Here is a 16,390-nt window from a genome sequence, read left to right on the forward strand (position 1 = left end):
TTATGAAGCATCTGGGCAATACTTTCTTTTATTTAACATTTATAATTCAGAGTGTCTGCTTGATTAAACAACATCTTTTCACAGCCAGTGACTGAATTTTCTCAGAAATGTGGCTGATGATGAATAAAGCTATCCTAGTGAAAGGTCATGATTCTAGTGCTTTGATTAAAATTAATCATGCAGAGATTGAATTAAGTAGAGGGTGTTTAGTATACATATTTACATTTCCAAAGACTTCTTTCTTCTCATGTTATGTTAGATATCATAGCTGGAAATACATTCTTTTGCCACTGAGTGGAGCTCTTTACATATTTATTAGTACATTAACGACCTGAGAGCTTCTACTCTGAGGTGGCTTACTGATAGTTATTTCAGCTTGTACCTGGCAGCTTTGTGGACATAGTGCTCAAGAAGTTTCTAGATGCTTAATTCTCTAAAATTAATTGGCTAAATAAGAAAATGGGAAAGAAAAACAGCAGGAGGGCGACCCCTTTGTTAGCAGACTTTGAATACAAGTTATTTTGATATATTGTGAAATGGTCAGTGTAATCTGTAGATGCATTGATGCTCTCTATTTCTGTTAAGTTTTTCTTTGGAGACATGTCCCCTACTAATTTGTACAAATAATTGGGGGGAGGGAGAGGGGAGGAGGATAAAGGAATATCTGTTTGCTGAAGAATGATGTGTTACAGGTGCTTGTTGCAGATATGTGAGAGCAATTGCAAGGTATGTTGCTGTGTTTTCACCAGGGCCCTAATTACGACTGTCAGCCTTGAGCAGTCAGTTATCATTGATAAGATAAAAGGCAGAACTAATCATATTTCACAAATAGGAGAACAGCGTGCTGCAAGCCAAGGAATTCTTCCTAGATCAACCTTTCACAACAGGTGACCATGTTTTTTTCTAGCTTCATGCAATTTCTTGTAGGATAGAATGAGGGAATGTGAGTACTGAACCACAGACACTCTTACGTGTGCATGGTTGTGTAGTTTGTATGTGTATAAATGAGGCAAAGGGGATTAGACAGGAAATGGGCTGTAGAGGAATAGGGAGGAGTTTGAAGAAGAGTTTGAGACAGCAGCAAGAGAAGTGGTTCAGAAGGAGAAATATGACATAGGGAAGCTGGATAGGAGGGGAAATAGACTTGGAGTGTGCCTCATAGTGGGATTTGTACCTTTTTTCCTGTCTCTTCAGGGGAGTTCAAATGTAATTCCACTTCTTTAATCACCATCTTAGTAGTAGGATCTCTAAAGGATTTACTCTTCTGAGAAAAATATTGTTCCTAACAGTGCATCCAGGTTAGACCATCAGGAGCCTTTCCACCTATCTGGAGGGCAAGGATCTGTCACATTCAGAGTATGCACCACCCATAGAGTGATGAAACCAATAAGGAACATTAAAAAATATTTCATCTCTGCTATAATAGCTTCTCTGTTCCTCAGTCCTCAAGTCCCATTCTGTCTTTTGAAAGGGAAAGTGGGTAATGCTGGCCAGATAGGAGACTGATGAAGAAAAGGAAGGATGAACATGAAGTAACTTGTGTTTTCACTGAAAATCTGAGCCACTGCAAAACCAAATGGACAGCAAGTGAAAAAATTGTTAGAAACAAATCCAAGAAATGCTTCCTGAGTTTCTACCCAAATATACTCAGAATATACTGTTGCTAAAGTTAACCCTCAGAAGATAGAGGAATGTAAAGTAAATATATACATAATCAGGGTTTATGCTGAAAGATGGAAAGACATAGTTGGAAAAGCTCAGAGTCAATATAGAGAACTCAACTAGAAAGGCATGTATGTGTTCCCAAGTCCTGTGTGAGACTGTGCTCGGTCAATCTGTTTAACAGTATAGAATGTTGCAGTAAGCTAATTCATATGATAGGCTTGGTGGAACAGGTGATCTTGCACTGTTAATAGGAGAGATGGAAAGGGGAAATGGAGAGAGAGATACACAAGTCTTTTCCCATGCTTGGAGTTCTTGTAACTGAGACAAAGTGAAAGAGAGGAATTATGGGTATTATCAGTGCTATGTTCTGTCTGAAATAAGTTCAGCAAAGGCAAGTGCAAAGTCCTGCACTTTGGGTACTGCATTCATTCAGGCATAAGAAGATAAGACTAAGGCAGAGAACCTTATTGTTATGTTTAACTAGCTATGAAAGGATGTGAAGAAGACAGACGTAGACGATTCTCAGAGGTGCACAGTGTAAGCCTCTCTTCACCAGGCAACATGGCATTTGCTGGTTTCTCAGAGCAAGTTGTGCATTCCAGAAAACTAGAATGCAGCAATGTGGTTCTGCTGCTACTTGTACAATAAATTAGGTTTTTAAAAGTAGATTTTTATTTGTTTTTAAGGAAAATACTATGTGGTAAACTGTTTTTCCGTTTTGGACACAAGAAAAAAAAGTGAACTTGAAAACAGAGGATAGCACTAAGAAGATAAGAGACTGCTGATAAGTGACATATATTTGTGTTATTTAGAAAAACTACTAGGTAAAATTTCGTGGTTTTTTTTTTTTATTTCTGCCCTAAGGGCATAACCCCTCCAACTTTTAAACAAATATTATTGCTCTCTGAGATTTGAGAATATGCTCCATTTCAAAACAACTTTAAGCTACATTTGTCTCTGGACTGAATCCACCAATGTCATCAGTATTAGATCATAGATTAATTTGGCTCATGGTATTATGCTTGGAGTGACTACAATTGCGGGCTTTTGGTCTTTTGCCAGAATAAAATTCTGAAATAAATAAATAGCACTGATGATAGAAGACAGTGACCGTGCTTCTATGAAACATGACAGGGAGATTTGCAAAGGGTTCCATTTTACTGAGAGTTTGGGGAACAAAGATTATTGTCCCAAGACGCATAACAATTATATAGCTCCAAGGAACTGAAAATCTGTAACAATGGAGTGAGTAAAAAAGATAGGAAGTGCAATCATTACTCTTGAGTAGAGCTTTGCTCATGAGGCTTATACAAGTATTTGGAAATTCATTAGTGAAGATACTTGCCAGTTGGGTGTCTGTGAGGCTTGTACATTTGGTGCTGCACATCATACAATGGTGCCGTACAAAATTCAGACTCCTAGGCCTCCTATACCAAGAAGTGTAATTATTGTTTCTTTCTTTCTGTTTTTTTGGTGGTGACACAGGAACAGCTTGACAAGCTAGAGGGAGGCATTAGTTCATCTCACTGTCATGTCCAAGCTAGTCTGTGTCAGTAAAGGATCGTCTGCAATCACTACAGGATGCTAAAACCAGGAATCTTGATTACGTGTGAATGTTGGTGACCCAGGCTTTACATAACAGCTAATGTGGATGTATGAATAGCTGTACATGAAAGAGCAATTTAGATTTTTTAGAAGTCACTGGCTGTCAGACTGCATAAAAATAGAAGAAAAAATAATCTTTAGACACCCATATCACTTGGTTGCAGGTGAAACTATCATCTTTTCTTATAGTTACAGGTTTGTTAGCTGACTGAGTGTGAACCAGCAAGAAATCACAAGTTCCCAAGATAGCCAGGTCCCTTAATGCCCATCAAGAGCCTTTGAAGTTTAACAGCAAAGTGTGACTCTAAGAGTATAAGTATAGGACCGTGTAAGGAAAAGTTATTAAGTAGTTAATCTTAGGCCTTATCTGGAAAGTACTCTATTTCTATGGAAACTGAGCACTTGGCTCTGGATGCCAGAGCATATAATAGGAACTCATTGTAAGAGTATAGGAGCAAACAGAAGTATCCAGTTATGTGTCAGCATTCTCTAGTTGTTCTACTTGTCATTTCCCCTCCCTGGTTTTGTGCCTAATCCTTTACCTCAGTTTTTGACCTTGTGTTTTACATTTTTGTGGGGGCAGTAAATCCAAAGGAAGCAGTGTATTCAGGCGTCTCAGAGACATTCCCTGAGATACTGGGGGCACCCTTGGTTTGCTAAAGTACACAGACCTGTGTTGGAATGCTATCAAGTGCAGGCTTTTAGGAAGGAATTTTTCTGGCAGACAAAAAGGTTATTTCACAGAAGCAGTAACATTCTACATTTTCTATAAATCCCTTGAACATTGTGATCAGCTAAGGGTTGACAGCTGCAAACAGATTACAGATAAAACCCCATATCATACTAGCATATCTGGGCCGTTTGGCTCATCTGTTTATATGAATGATAAAGCAACACTAAAAATAATTAACGTGACTCTAGTATTATAACCAATAATATGCATCTAGTATCTCACCTGTTTAAGGCACTGAACAAATAACCGTATGTGAAATAAGGAATGGAAGCAGAATTTGGAAACTACTGTTAGCCTGCATGGATTATATGAATAAATTAATTTCTCATGTTACTTTGTATCAGCCAAAGAAACAAAAACCAATCCATTAAAAATCTGCCCGGCACCTGGGAATGGGCTGTTACTACAGTTGTCAAGAGCTACAGAGATTTCCATCTGTGAATCATTAATCAAATCTGTGCCAACTTGAAAGACCAAAACCTGCTATCAGTTAGCTTGTCATCTTAAAAAAATATCAGAAGTATCAGAAAGCCCTCTCATTGACAGCATCACTTGAGAGGCCAAGGACAGTATAATCCTATCACCTGAACAACTTTCCTTCTTGAGAGAGTTATTCTACATATTCCACTAAGCAACTGTCAGATCAGCATCTTACCTGTCAGATCACCAGCACTTACAGGCACCGCTGACTAGCTGAGTGTGAATTGGTTGCCTGGAAGTGAAATATTTTGTTCACTGTGGTAACTGAAGTAATCCCGACCATGCTGAAGCCCTTCATGCTATTGCCTTGTGGTTCCTAACCAGGTTTTGATACCTGTCTTTGCTTTTTCTTTTACTTACCTGTCTCTTCCACCTCTTACCAGCTCCTCTGTTAAAGCCACAGCTACACATTCTTTGCTGGACATTCTTATTGCTTTACAAATGTTTTGCTAACTAAATTTATGTATTCCCTTTACCCATTTTCTACCACAGAACTTGATGACAATGCAGAAAACTCTAGATGAAAGCTGGTTTTGTGATATTCCGTGCAAGCTTTCAATTCACTGCATACATGTCTCTTGGTCCCAGGAGTGCCAGTGCTAGTTTGATTTCATTTGCAAAAGTCAAAATTGAAATATTTGAAGGGATGTGAGGGGGAACATAGTTATTAGATGTTTGCTCAGAGCTATAATGTGAATGAGGAGATAAAAACAAACATAGTGCTTTCATATGCTCTTGATCTGACTGCAAGTACTATGGAAAACAGTGTTAGGAAGCACAAAGGTCTCAGGAATAAAACCTGTATTCATTCTTTTACTCAGAATATTTATATTTATAGGGGAAAAAACAATGCTATGTTTTTATCTCTATAGATGTTCCTGAAAATAGCTCAAATCCCACATCCAGATACCACATGACTTGGCATTAAGCTTGTAGTTACGATTTTTTTTAACAAGTAGGTCCCTACTTGTATATTGCCTTAAACCAAAAGCCGAACTGCTCACTCTAAACTTTTAAGTCTATGTATGGATTGTTTTCACAAAACAAATAAGTCTAAAATTACTTTTAAAATACTTTCCAGAAAACTAAATTTAGCTTTTAAAAGCCATCTTCATTAGAAAATGTAGGTAGAATACTTTCAGTTGGAGATCTGAGTTCACTGAACTCTCCCGAAGGCCAAACACATGCATGAGCCAAAATAACCCATGAAACAACAGTTCACACAAACTCCTGAGAACCAAGTCAGCTGACTCTGGCAGAGCACAAATGTTTTTAAACTCATTTCAGCATCTTTCATGAAGATAATCCAAGCAGTACCAACTTACTCATTGCACAAGTATCTTTTCTGCTTCTCCCAGGATAAAATGATAACACAGGAGTCAAAGGCTTGCAATGTCACAGAGTGACAGCCTAGATTTTTTGTACTGTAGCAACAGATCTGCAGAAGAGCAAATATTTGTTTTATAATATGGAAAACTATGTTAGAAGATAACAAAAATCATGTTCTTTTTTAACTAGACATAGTATTTTAGAGAAAGCTGGAATGCCCTGTCTCTAATGTACAGTACTCCATTTAATATACTTCTTTTATTTATTCTGCTTTAGTAATCAGCTGCTGCTTTTGAGGGGATAATAAAATTAGTTTTTATTCACACACACACACACACGCTCATACAATGTAATGTATTGTGACCAATTTACTTTTTTAGAGAAGCTAGAAAAGGAGAAATACACAAGAGCACCCTTGTTTGAATAAATACTGGGCTGTCTGTATGGAATAACAATTATATGCTGAAGCTAGAGCAGATGTATGGGTGTGAATCACATAAGGGTAGGTTGGGGAATTATAATCAGCCAAACAGACCTAGGAATACATCAGCAGTGGAAATTTTTCTGTGGCCAAACAGCAGATTTTTCTAACTATTATGAGGCAAGATGGGGAAAATGATTTTCAGCCCATGTTTTGCTGGAAGTCTAGTGTGGAGGTTCCCAAAGCATAGGACATGCATTTCTACATAACAATGGTACGTCTTCATTGACATTTGTGATGTTCCGTTGATACTTTCATATACAGGGTAGTCTCAAAGCACTGTATAAAACAAATGTCATTTGCCTACTTCCCTTCATAATTTCTGCTTTATCATTCAAAAAATTTAATTCAGTAAGGTAATTCAGTGTCTTTCCTGGTGGGGTGTTTATTACCTACTTACTCTGTTACTTATAAAATAGCTCTATGTGAACCACCAACACAGGCACACTCCCGAAGAGTGATAAACCAGGAAAAGTCATGGTGCAAATTTTGTCTTCTACAAAGTCCTTTCTTCTCTCCTATTAGTTTTGCATTTCACGTGGTGTCATGTATTTTACATTAGACTGTTGGAAATGAACAAAGGCATTTGTAAACTAGGGGTTTTAAAGCACCCTCCAAAAACCTTGCCAGAACACCTTCCATCAACTTCAAGTAGTAAGCAAATGAGCTTGTTATCTTCATTCTTTGTTGTCAACCTAAGATACACATAAGAGGGCAGAGAAGAATGGGCAGTTAGTAGTGATGACAAACATTACCGTTTGATGTTTGGGTGTCATTTATTTATTTAGTGAGTCAGCCTGGTTTTTTTGTCCACCTCCCCAGGGTACCTGCTGATGAAAAAAAGTTATTTTAGCTAGGTGCTTTGTGATCAGTCTCAGCTGGGAGTTAAGACATTAAAGCAGAGGAACAGCACCAACATCATTGCTAGGGCACTGCTGGGATACCGAGTCTTGCAGTTGCTGCTTTTGCTGTTCTCATGCCTGCTCTGAGTGAAGAGATGACAGTCATGTTTGCCATTACATCACAAATTATTTCATATACCAAAGCTAAAGGGCTTATATTATACTTCATTCAGGACTGAAGGAAGTTCTCCACCATTAAGCCCTTTACAGAAATTCCATATGCATTTGCTGCTTCCCAAGAGGCATGTAGTTGGGCCTGACAGTTAAGTATTTTCTAGCCCCTGAATTAAAATAATTCAAAATAATTTCAAAAATTTATGATAGTACAGATTTTTGAATTAACTGTAAAAAAAAATACAAGTATTTTCAAAAAAGCTTGGATATGGTTATGGAACCAGTGACCAAAAAAAGCAATCAAGCCTTTCTCTTTCTAGCGATAGCTGAAATGCATCCAAACATGTTTCCAGTCAAGCAAATAGGTGTTGGTACAATGATTTTAGTGAAAGTCAGGGCCGTGTTGGACAGGGCTCTGAGCAGCCTGATCTCGTTCCAGCCTCCCCTGCCACTAGACCAGGTTGGTCAAAGCCCTATCCAGTCTGGCCTTGAACACTTCCAGGGATGAGGCATCCACAACTTCTCTGGGCAACCTGTGCCCTCACCTCCCTCATAGTGAAGAATTTTTTCTAATAGCTAATGGAAATCTGCCCTCTTTCAGCTTAAAGCCATTCCCCCATTTCCTATCGTTACATGCCCTTGTAAAAAGTCCCTCTCCAGGCCACTTTTAGGTATTGAAAGACTGTCCCTGAGCCTGTTCTTCTCCAGGCTGAACAACCCCAAGTCTGTCAGCTTGACTTCACAGGAAAGGTGATCTGGCTCTCATGATCATTTTTGTGGCCCTCCTCTGGACTCGATCAAGCAGGTCCATATCCTTGTGTTGGGTGTCCCAGAGCTGAAAGCAGGTCTGCAGATGGGGTCTCACGAGAGTGGAGTAGAGGGGCAGAATCACCTCCCTCTAGCTGTTGGAGTGCATTTTCAGTTTTTGTCCATCGTTTCTTAGAAGAAGAAATGGAAGACATTCAGAGCCTCTACTTTTAGTAACGTTTTTTGCAAAGGTAAATCACCTAATGTCACTTCTCATATAAGCAGATCTTTTAGCTTTTTATCCTGTTGTGCTACCCGTGTAGTCCAGCCACAGCAATGATACCTTGGGTGATTATCCTATGTAACAAGCAATATCAACCAAATAGGAGTGTCACTCCCAGGGAACAGAGGATTCCCACCTCTCTGAATTAGTTTTACACATGCATGAATCTCTCACATTTGGGCTCCAAAATATGACAACCTGCAAAACTTGCCTGACTTGTCTTCTGACTGATGAAGAAGCATATATTTATTAATGAAAATTATGAACTTCCTTCAGAGAAATAAGAACACCATGGATTTCATAAAAGCAATAGGAGCATCAGGATAACAATGGATTCTTCAGGCTTCCCCATTTATCACACTATTTAATCCCCCTAATTTTAGACAATATAAATAGTAAGGCTTGCAGATGTTTCTGCTGCTGGATTAACTGGATATTAGCAAGATACTGAGAGGCTAGCAATGATGCAAAGAAAGGGCAAGACTTTCTTGTGGCACTGGATAGAAACTGTGTGTGAATATTGAGTCTTTTGATTGCATTTTGATGGCATGTCTGACCATTGGTGCAAGAAAACCTGTTTACATCATAAAGTGGTACAGGAAGAATCTGTCTACTGTGATTTGTCCACTCGGTACTACATGGGAGCCAGTCATTCCCTATCAAAAGTATTGTGAGGTCAGTAAGGAGCAAGAAGTCCTTTTCTGCCAAGTTTTCCTGGACAGAAATCCTGCTTTAGTAGATATATGATACTGCTTGGGAAAGTGGAATTATATCAACCATGCATCAGGTATAACTGCTTGAATATACAGTTTTCCACACAAGAATTCAGCATCAAAAAATCCTCAGTATTTAATGCTTGAATGAGAAACCAGTTACTTAGATTAATGGTGTGTCATTCCAAAATAACAGTAGCTGCCTCCCAGAGCTGACCATCAGAGTCAGATATTTCTTTCTTCCACCCAGATGTTAAAGTGATCAGAAACATCAGCATATTCATTAGTTCATAGGCAGCATGGCAAAAACTTATCCTTAAACTTGATCCTATTTCCCTGTATCCTGTCAGAAGAGATCCTGACTACAGTAGCCCATCAGTTACAGAGGTTGTTCAAAGGTAAAGACAACACTGGGTTTTTTTAGTGCTTGAAGAATGTCGCTGTTTAGTTTTCAGGGGGATTAAGAGCTGCAGCTATTCTATATAATGCCTCTGCACTGATCTTTTTAGCTTCAGGTCTACTCTGGCTGCCAATTTGAGGGTCAGGCCCTAATCTTCAAAGCCATCACCAAGTTTTAAACTATTTATGTTGTCAGGGCATTGCTGCCTGCACTACAGCTACAGAGATGTGTCCTTCTCGGAAAAGCAGCTCAGAGAGTCCAGGACAAAGTACACTAAGGCTGAAGACAGTTTTGGCAGAATGTCTTCACCTACTGGGTAACCTCCTCAAGGAGGTCATGCACTCAGCATTCCTGAACCATAAAACTGCTCCTCATATCCTTTCTAAAGTTATCTGTCTTCCCTGCAGAATGTTCCCCTCATCTTTATGGTATAAAATAATTTATTTTATATCAGAAACATGAAACTGTAAGCTAAGATTACTGAGATTTATTTACAACCTATAATGAGCACACCTGCAATTATTGAAAAGCTCTCACACAAAAATGAAAAAAAAAAAAAAAAAAAGCTGCTCATTTTGTGATCCTTATGACAGAAATCCTGGACTCCAACTTTGGACTTTGCCACTTGGAAAGACATGCTATTAGCTCCCAGATTTGAGCGATTTTAGATACATGTCCAGCGCTTCCCTGTGAAATACTTTTTTCCACGAGAACTGAGTTGCTTTAAGCTAAAAAGTAAATCTTTCCTAACAGAAAAAGATTTATGTTACATATTCAACTCCTTCAGAAACAGCCTCTTCTGCCTTTCCACGTATCCTTGTGGAGATAATCCCCTGCAGCTGCTGATTCATGCTGAGATTGCTCAAGCAACGGTTTGATGCAAGATTACATTTGCAGTAGAGTGCTTACCATTGTGTGAAGGGACTCTTGCAGAAAACTTGATTTATCTTTCCTTTGTAAGCAATCAGCTCTGTTCCAGCTGGTAAGGCAATGCTAGGAGCCAGGTACCAGCTTGAAGATCACCTGATCTATACAGCAGCCTAGAATTTGCTCCAGTTTTCTAGTGAGTAGGAGGAAAAAAAGGGAAGTGTTAAGCAAAAACAACTGCTGGCCAACTCCACAACTCTTATTGCGTTTATTTTTGTAGGAGGTCAGCAAGAGAACTCTGCCTGTTGATATTTCAATGATAGTTTCAGAGAGAAAGAAAAGACTGCCTTTTATTTCCAGGGGTGCTTGCTTTCATACCCACCCTCCTATTTGGCTAGCAACAGAGAAGTAGCACTACTGTTCATTGCAGCTTCATTTTCAGACTCCAAGCATTTCATGTTTTGACTTGATCCTTCAGATCTTGAAGAAGCACAAACTTCACTTTTATGAATTTACTAGGCCTCATAGAGAAAAACAAGATAAAATATGAACCCAAGATCACCTCAAGAGCTCAAAGTTACAGGTAAAATAAAAGTATCTTTGTTTAATATTTCACAGCTAGACTGCATAATTTTCAATGTTTACAACTAACCATTCTGTTCTAGATACCAAATTTTTCTTTTTATAATTTGGATATAAAATGGTCTACCCTCAAAGGCATTTCAAAGATTCCAGTTTTGTGATTCACTTGTGAAGGGAGTTATTTTCAATCTTTCCCATGATCTTAGTGTCATGGGATTTTATTCTCTGGGAGCCATGATGACACAAATAACAGTAACAACAACAAATGCATTATCCATTTTGAATTTATGATAGCAAAGAAAATCAGGGCTTCTGATAATTTCTTAGTGGGCAGCAGCTTTTGTTACTTTCCACCAGTACAAACTCGGCTGTCATCAGTTGTGGAAGGCTGCACAGGCTCAACTAGATGTCAGCATAAATGCAAGTTATTTTTGCTGTTTGCTTGTGTTTTCTGTTTAATTTCTCAAATCATATACTCTCGATGTCTCATATAGCGTCTGTGAAATGGGATTATTTAGGTTTTCTTCTATTTGACTGTAAACAGACTGTCCCAGAAGGACAGGTTCTGTCATCTTTGCTGTTGCAGCAGAACACATCACAAATAAAAATAATAAGAGTGAGAATGCATAATGAGCATTTATCAGAAGGGAGTCTAATTTTGAAGCCTATAGATGTATTCATTTTTCTGAATATAATCAATAAAGTTATTAATGAAGTGCTAGAACTTTCAAAAGGTGTGGAGGTTTACCCAGTGTGTAAATACAGGATAATGCAGGCAGTTTGATTAACATATGAACTCAAAGTCTCTTAACAGTTCAATACATTTAGTAAGAGAAGTTGCTATCCCCTTTGACACATTTCCATCACAACAGGCAGACGCTGTGTCCACTCTACTCTGTTTCTGTTCTGTGGTTAAACTAAAGACATCAGTTTTGTGGAACATACCATTCTAAACCATTATCATAAAATAAATACCATTGCAAAAGAGCTGCAAAGGCAGTACCCATGTGCTGCAACATCTCTCCTCCTGTACCTCCTTAACCCTGGGTTTGGGGTGCTCAGTCCAGCTGCTGTAAGATGTTCTGGTGAAGTGTGCCGCCTGTGCTGCAGCATCCCAGTGTGCCGCAAGGTCACTTTGACCCTCCAGCTTCTTAGTCTGCAACTGAAAATACTGCTTTTGTGTGCAAGATTCTGTTTCAATGTCATCTCATTGGAATTTGGTATCAAATGCCTCTGCCTGTTCCAGGTGGATCACACACTGTGTTTGGGAATGCCCAGCCAGTGCTACGTTGGGTAGGTTCTTACTATATCATGAATGCCTGTCCTGTGTTGAAATGGGAGCAACTAGGATAATGTGGTGATATGTGTTGGTATCAGTAAAGTGTATTGGCAAAGTTACAAGTTAGTAGTAGAATTTAACCCCCAAATTTGCCATAGCGTATACCTGAAAATATAGACAACAGAGCAGACAGGAATTTTTCACATGGTCTTTTAATTGATGTGTGGAGTGAGAATAAATATGTAATGGATGGGTCATATATTTCCTAGAGTGGAATGCGATAGGGAGTTGCTTTCTCTTTCATTCAGTTTTGGATGCAGTTCAATGGTATTTGAAGGGCTCGGGCTGTGCTGGCCAGGGAGCAGTGGGGAGAGGCAGGGGCTCTGCTGCACCCTGCTGCACCCAAAGACAGTGACGCGCTCATGAGAAAGGGGCACTGGGGCATGGGGGACATGGGCCCCCACATGCTGGCCCTGCAGAGTGTGACTTTCATCTCCATCAGCACCGGGTGTGAGGCTGCGGGGCAGGGGAGGGCTGTGGGGCATCTGGGCCAACCCTACATCCCAGCTGAACAAGGGCATATGCACCTCTACATGTAGACGTGCATAACCTTGGGTCCTCCAGCTTGAAGAAGTTAGTCTGGAGGCAAATTTGCTTTGTTTCAATGGACATTTAGGTCAACTCCTGTCATGAGGATGAAGTAACAACACTGCTAGGTCCTGGAAGCTGCCTTTCAGTGCTTGTTCAGAAATAGAGAGGTCACTTGAGTGTCCAGGCCGATTGAGTCCAGGCCCCTAAAAGAGTTGTTCTGCTTTTCATTAAGTTTTGGATGTAGTTTAATGATATTTGTAAGGTATTGCAAGGTATTATATGAGAACAAAACATTTAAGACTTTTAACAATTCAAGTTAAACTATATGGTCTGAGGTATCTCTAGATAGGATGTGTGATATTTTGTTTTTTGAAGGCTGTTCTGGCTCACACTGAACATGCCCCAGGATAATAGATCTTTCTGTAAAGATGTGTAAAGATTCTAATACTGTTAAGGATATATGTTTGCTCATTTCTTTCAAGAAGGGTCTGTTTCAAATCCGTGGAAATGAAGAGGAAAAGGACAGCTTTCTTCTAACATTGTTTTTGTTTCATTTTCAATTTCACAGGAATTGGATGCAAACCCGATACTGTCTCTTAGGATCCTTTTTGCTTCGTTGCCAAGGTCAAGCTAACTTTGTTGCAAGCTAACTTCCTATTTTTCACATGGCTGTTCTGTGCTTCAGCTATTTCTCTGGTGTATTAAAACAAACAGGCTTTTGTCCAACGTCAAATGTTCATGTCTTCTGTTTATTTCTCTGCCTTATTTTTAACCCTTGCAACTGTTCAAGCACTAGGAAGACATCACCACCCACTTACCCCATCCCATCCTTAAGCTGCTGCCTACCTGCTGCAGTCAAGAGCTGAAGGTCTGTCTGGGAACATGGAGGTTAGGCTGTACTAAGTTGATAAGAAGGAACTGTTACAGATCTCAAAGGATGCCTAAAGAGTTATTCCTCTGAACAGCCATATGGCTCCAGAATTGGGTAGAAGATGGCGGTGGCAGTTGTAGGAGAGTTCTGGGGTTTGTTTTTTTCTGGACCTACAGTGGCTTGTCTGTCCTTTTGCAAATACAGCAGGTTTTTTCCCTGCCTTGTGTGTAGGACCCAAATACTGAGTGCACATTAGAAGGTTTTCAAAATTAAATGAGAAATTGCAACGTACCGGACAATTTCAAAATGCAAAGGTTCTGAACTTATTAAGCCTTTACTGTTTTGGCTACTTCATCCTCAGTGTTGTGAGAGTTATGGTCTGGGCTGTAGTCTTGAGATAGCTTGTGTTTACGTGCTCATATGTGTGAGAAAGTGATCTAGGAAGCAGTATCTGTATACTGATGCCCACTGATAGCTAAAATTAATGTCCTTCTGGTTCATAGAAAGTTCCATAAAAAATGAAGTGGAAAGCACTATCACTGAAATACAGAAAAATAAATCTTGGCTTGTGAGTTCCTAATACTTTTGTCTGTGTTTATTGCTTTTGTCTCATATTATTAGGGTTTCCTGCTGCAGAGGGTAGTGTGTAAGCTAGTCAGGAAAATTTTCTGACATTGAAAGGACTCTGCTGCAGTCCTTTCAATGGTCCTGCAGAGTCCTGCAGAGGTGCTGCTTTCACTCTGATCCCCTTGTTTAAAGATGCCCCCAAAGCACTTACAGAGATTGGAAGAGAAACCTCCCTGTCTGGGAGCTGTAATGCTCATCTATATAGATACAACAGACAACCTCACAAGCCTCAGTATCTATATAGCCACAAGTGACTATGCAGTATCTGTATAGTATTGAAAGTGAAGAAGGTAGCTTTGAAAAATGCAAAACAGATGATCTTCTGTATATGAGACCATCTTCTGCACTGCTCAATGTGCAAATTCCTCTACACTGCACTACTGTGCGTTTAATGCCCTAGAAGTACAGATGACATTTCAGTTTAGAAGCTCCATACTTTATGGCTTTATAACTCTCTAAGCTGAATAAATTCTTTCCTGATTTGTATCTCTAACTTAATGACAAACTTCCTGTTGTAATAAGTGCAGCTGTGACAACACAGGCCTGGAATATACAGGATGCTACAACAACCCTTGGGCAAACAAAATGTTGCTGTTGGTAGAGAGAAGGTACCTGTGGATCTTCATATGAGTCCAAAAGATGACTCAGTGGTAGAAAAGGCAATTCTAAACTACCCCCCTGTTGTGACCTATAAAAACATACCCAACAGCCAACTTTTTCTTTTTCCAAATACCAATACAGGGCTCCAAACAAAGCAAACCCAAGAATGAGCCCAAATAAGGTAAAATAAAGCATACTAAAATCTAGGCAACTTAATGAGAAATCAAGTGCAATTTCTTTGGCATATTCCCACAATTTAAGTTAATGCAAAGAGTAATACTATACTATAAGTAAGTAGTTAGCTGTTAGGGTTTATTGCTCTCCCCCTGGGACTCGGGAGGAGACTAGTACCTCATTTTATTACTGTATGGTCAAAACTGCCTACAAGTGAGAAATAATTTAAAGAGCAGGTCATTAAAAATCACATTCCTCTAGTACAAAATAATAAATCCTCAGAAGAAAAAGATCTACTGCTATAACTCCAAAGATTTAATATCCTTAAATATCTTAAAGATAGAAATTGATGGCTAGAACAAGGATAAGGTCAATATAACATTGTAAACTCAATGAAATATATCCATGAGGATGAAAAACGCAGCAAATCACTTCCTGACAAATGATGATGGGGACTGTGAGCTATTTATTTCCAATTATTGTGAGATCCACAATCAAAAACTTCAATCTTACCATCAATTAATCAAGTTCTATCTTACTTTACTCCAGTCCTTAGCTCATAAAGGTTGGTTTAATAGCAGCAATGAAATCATCCTAATAAGGAAATAGAACATCATGAAAAGATATTGATAAGAGGAAAGCCTTCCTGTTGAAAATAGGCCTACTACTGTAGAGACCTTCATGCTGTTATAGCTATTACTCAAAAGAATGAATATATTTTCACTAGGATAAACATGCTTTGAACAATACTCCATTCCTGTGTCAGGCAGCAAAAGAATTTCATTCATACCTCGAGAATCAGGTTCATTCTAAACTATGCAATTAATTCCTTCATATTGCATAAACAGACAGTAACACTACTATTACTTCCACACAGACGTACTGCATTACAGTTATGCAGTCTGGCAACAAGCCCTAACTTGTCAACATAAACTCTTCTGTTGAACGGGGATGTATGGTAAGCCAGATTTCGTGGTCAGCAGAGTTCAGAAATCCAGTGATTAGAGAAAGAAAAGAGATATGAAGCCTTGGGATTTATTTTTGAACTGCAAAAGCAAGTTTGGGTCATAAAGCTGTTGGGATAGGAGGAGAGAGAAGTCTGGTGGGAATGGTCAGGAGGAAGGTCCCTCAAATCAGTGCTGATGGTCTTGAAAAGCAGCTTGTGGATGAGGGAGAGAAAGTGAATTCACTATATTTGCATTTTTCATCAATATGATAACTATGTCTCGGATTTGTATTTTAAGTAAAGGACATAGGAGAGCTGGAAGGCTTACAGTTAAATAGAGTCAATAGTCAGTGAAACCCAAGTCCAAAACATCTTACATTGATATGAATCATTTTAGTTCC

This window comes from Neopsephotus bourkii, unplaced genomic scaffold, assembly GCF_033783945.1.
Source record: "Neopsephotus bourkii isolate Nb327-2 ecotype Australia unplaced genomic scaffold, CSIRO-AGI_Nbou_v1 NB_1183, whole genome shotgun sequence".
In the NCBI taxonomy this organism is placed as follows: Eukaryota; Metazoa; Chordata; class Aves; order Psittaciformes; family Psittacidae; genus Neopsephotus; species Neopsephotus bourkii.